The sequence below is a fragment of the Panthera onca genome, chromosome C2 (assembly GCF_046562875.1).
Source record: "Panthera onca isolate mPanOnc1 chromosome C2, mPanOnc1 haplotype 2, whole genome shotgun sequence".
NCBI classification, from domain to species: domain Eukaryota; kingdom Metazoa; phylum Chordata; class Mammalia; order Carnivora; family Felidae; genus Panthera; species Panthera onca.
The window spans coordinates 29240267-29244866 of record NC_138347.1 but is presented as its reverse complement, the minus strand read 5'-3'; the positions used below and the strand labels follow the sequence as shown (position 1 = coordinate 29244866).

Sequence of the window (4600 nt, the reverse complement as noted above, 5' to 3'; positions counted from 1 at the left end):
GCCAGATTGACCTCTACTATGTACATCAACTCATCCTGCTGTTTTCCTCACATCTCTGCTATTGCCGGAAGAGAAAGTCTATTAAGCTTTTTATTATTTTTTTTTAATTTTTTTTTTAACGTTTATTTATTTTTGAGACAGAGAGAGGCAGAGCATGAATGGGGGAGGGTCAGAGAGAGGGAGACACAGAACTGAAACAGGCTCCGGGCTCTGAGCTGTCAGCACAGGGGCCCGATGCGGGGCTCGAACTCACGGACCGCGAGATCGTGACCTGAGCCGAAGTCGGCGCTCAACCGACTGAGCCACCCAGGCGCCCCTCTATTAAGCTTTTTAAACTAAAGCCCATGCAATTGTTAAGTGGATGATCTACAGTAATCCTCAATTGTTTCTCTTATTTTGCCCCTCACTCCATTCGAGCCCGCTTACGGAACTTCTGCTAGATTCTCACTTTGATGGGGCTGCAAAGGGGGTCTCAACATATTTAGAAAAAGGATGAAAAAATGATGCCACATTAGAAGGCTACATCTATACAACACATAAACTTTTCTTTCTCTCCTGGCAGAAAGTTGTGACAAAATGCAAAGCATTGCTATGCTGAATTGCTCCATCTTCTTGGAGATGCTTGCTGTCCTCGCCTAACATCTTTTATTATCCTACTCCGTGTGCCCAGGGCCCCACCACCAAGGTAGGAGACAACTCTTTCAGTAAAGGATATGAAAGATACATCCTTTTGAAAATATAAGTATGTTCATGCCCTGTTCTTACCTGAGAATCTTAAGTAGATCCTATTTATACTAAATCCTTTCCTGTGATACACAAAACTTCATATAATCTCACCTGCCTGTATCACCTCTGTTCTTCCTTCCTGCCTCTCATTCTACAACTGTACCATACTCTTCTATATTTCTCTCTTTGCATGTACTAGTCCCTAACCATCCATCAAGAACCAATTTTATTAGTTTGTTTTTAAAAAGAATTGATTATTTGTTGAACTGGGGCAGATTAGGTAACAACGAATTTTAAGTTTACATCTTTTTTTAATATTTGCTTGAGAGAGAGAAAGAGAGAGAGAGAGAGAGAGAGAGAGAGAGAATGAGAACAAGCAGGGGAGAGGCAGAGAGAGAGGGAGATACAGAATCTGAAGCAGGCTCCAGCCTGTCAGCTGTCAGCACAGAGCCCAATGCGGGGCTCAAACTCCTGAACCAAGAGATCATGACCTGAGCTGAAGTCAGACGTTTAACCAACTGAGCCCCTCAGACACTCCCAAGCTTACATCTTGTAATTCAATTTTGAAGTGCTTTCACACACACACACACACACACACACACACTGGCATTGCAATAGTTGTCTTAAGGGAAAATAGTCACCTTAAAATGTTGTAAGTAATTTTACCCAAGACTGAAAAGCTGTTTGTCCTGAACAAGAAAACCTGTAACAAATTCAAATTAATTATATGAAACTCATTAGTTTTCTCTTTATATAAAGAACCCCCCCCCCCAAAAAAAAAAGTACAAGTAACTAATATACCTCAGTCACAATATAATTCTGGATCATCCCCTCACCACTACCAAATGTTTCTTTTATTTTAAGCCTGTCATCAGAGACCAAGAGAATTTTTTTCATTTTATACAAGACAAAGCTCACATGTGCCAAAAAAGAAAGGCCCAAGAGAAACAAAAACAAAATCCTAGTACTGACAGTGATATTCAGTACCCTAATTAAACAAAGGCCAAACTGCCACTGATAAAACAGTGGCTGTGTATCATGGCAATTAAATTCAAGGGACTTTAACCCTTTGGCATCAGAAATCCAGATTTTCCCAATTTCATGAATGGGTGTCTCCTACATGCTGAGAGTAGAGAATGTGGATGTGCCCGCACAGCAAGGAAAGAGGTACTGTTTGTTGCAATATAGAGAGAACTAGCTTTAGGAGAGACTTCTTACAAGGCTAGGCAGAAACCGAAAAATGGTTATTAGCTGGTTGTGTCATCAATTTAATTGGAAGTGATTGAGTCCTAAGGTTCAAAATACCAATTTGGTGTGTGTGTGGGGGGGGGGGGGTGTAGTTGGGTTAAGACTTATCTTTAAAGAAAAAGCAAGAGAGACAAGTATAAAAGTACCAACCTGGTAACATACTCCAGTCAGAGCTCTGCCAACAGGATGGGTACAAAATGTCAAGATTCAGACTGTTGCTTCTCATAAGGACTGAACAGAATGAATCTTTAATACTTTAACTGCAGGGTAAGGGATCCAAAGAATGCAGTCCTTTTAGTTAAAGTACTGTCAGTAACGTACTATTCCAAACAAACCCCATTTTATCGTGAAAACAAAAGGAAGATATAATCGGGACTATATGCCTATCTTTCGCTTACGGGGTTTGAGTTCTGACAGACCTGTATAATGCAGGCAGAATTCAAGTAAGAAATTATGCCAACCGATTGTCAGATCTTCACTATAACTTTCCTAAAAAGGCGTTTTCACTCGATACCTTTTTTTTTTTTTAGCTTATTTATTTTGAGAGAGCAGGCAAGAGCCAAAGAAAAGAAGAGAAAGAATCCCAAGCAGGCTCCACACTGTCAGCACAGAGCCCCATATGGGGCTCAGTCTCACAAAATGTGGGATCATGACCTGAGCCAAAATCAAGAGTTAGACGCTTAACCAACTGAGCCACACAGGCGCTCCGCCCCCAATATCTATTAATCACAAAGAAACATAAGCTGTGAATATACAGTTCCAAAAGTAAAATTATAGAAACTAATGACATTATTATGACCTAAATATTTGGTAAACAGTGAATTATGATTTTGAGATCATCAAAAAAAAGGCTTTCTGAACAATCTTCCACACTTCACAAAACTCTCTTCATGTAGTAGACCTGTCCCAGTGTTGTGGCAACTAGAACAAGAGCTTCAAAGAAGGACGAAAGGGCCACTCTGCTGTTTGTGTTGCCACTACTCACTCTGTATATTCTCTTCCGAACTTGTATGCATTCCTGCGCATGCTTTACACTTGTCATTGCCACTGCCAACTCATCAATCATTTCTTCTAGCTTGTTCTCATGAGCTTCTCTTTCCATGCCTTGTCCTTTGGGGACTTCCCCAATATCAGTGGTGAACATCATTCTTTGGAGTCATGGTAGACATCCTGTCTCTAAAACAGAACTTAATATGTTCCATCCATATGAGCAGCCAATATGTATTTCCCACTGATCAATCTGTCTCCTTTATAAACTCTTTTATTGTCAGGCCCTGTAATTTCCACATCTATGTCCAGGAAGTCACCCTTGGCCACCTGGAAGATGAGGCCCATGTTGGTGCCTGAGGCGACCCGCACTCCTCTGCATGCACATCAATGCCGATGAAGTAGCCCAAGGCTGTGGCCAGGAGCACCAGCCACTCAGGGATCATCATCATGGTGAGACTGGGACTGAAGCCAGGACCCAGAGCAGGGCTTCCAGAGCCACCACCACCACCACTGCCTCCTCAGCCACCATCACCTCAGCTCCTTCATCAAGAACCAATTTAATCATCTCTGTTATCCACCAAGCCTTCCCTAACCTCCTCTGCTGAGACTGATACTCAGCCTTTCTCTACGCCGCCTCTTGGAGTAATCATTATTTCTGCAGCTACTGATGGGGTTTTGGAGTGACGGGGGTTTGGAGGTGACAGCAAAGAAAGAATTCTTGAAGACGTCTGTGGTGCAAAAAGGTAATTTTATTACAGCACTGGGACAGGACGAGTGGGCAGAAAGAGCTGCACTGGGGTTGTGAAGAATGACTGGTTATATGCTATGGAGTTGGGGAGACAATATCAAGAGGAAGGTTCTTAATGGGATCTATATGCTAAAGAAGACTCAAAGATGACTGGATGCCTAGCTAGTATCAAACTAAGGTTGTTTGCCTGTAGAAAAGCATTATCATTAAAACAGTAAGGAGTTCCTGGAGATTAGGCTATTGATAAGATTGCCTCTTTCTTGTAATGTACTAAAATGTCTGTAAACTGATGGAGACTCTATCAGTTTAATCCTTTGTTTTCTGTCCTTTCCTTTGTTCATCCAGGAGTGCCTGAAGAATATCAGCCATCTCCCACTTGGGGGAGCGGGATATTGTTAGCTTGTGTTTGGCCCTCAGCTTGCCTTATGCTCCCTCCATCAGTTATCACGTGGTATATCACAACATATGTTTATACAAACAAGTAGCTTTCTCATTACAATATAAATTCTTTGAGTCTAAGAATTCAAGCTTTTCCATTTTTATACTCCAAATACCTGTCATAGTTGAGAAAGGCTTATTGAAGAGATTGATTGAGATGTTTAAGTACACAGTAACCACACTCTTTTCAAGGAGATGCATGAAAAACACTTGAGTGTTTTCAAAATATTTTAAAGCTTCAAAGGCAAGACTTCAGGGATACACCCTCTAAAAAGTATTTCAAGAAATAGCCATGACAATATTGTAGGAGATTAGCAAAGCTGGAGGAGCAAAGCTACCTGACTTTGAGACTTGCTATAAAGCAACAGTAATCAAGACAGGGTGGTATTGGCAGAAGAATTGACAAATAGATCACTGGAACAGAATAGATAATGCAGAAATAGACTCACA

At 41.3% G+C, this 4600-nt stretch overlaps 1 pseudogene; it reads right to left on the bottom strand.

The window, feature by feature from the left end:
- Positions 1-2848: 2848 nt before the first annotated feature.
- LOC132684345 (transmembrane emp24 domain-containing protein 2 pseudogene) lies at positions 2849-3413 on the bottom strand (annotated as a pseudogene).
- Positions 3414-4600: the final 1187 nt, after the last annotated feature.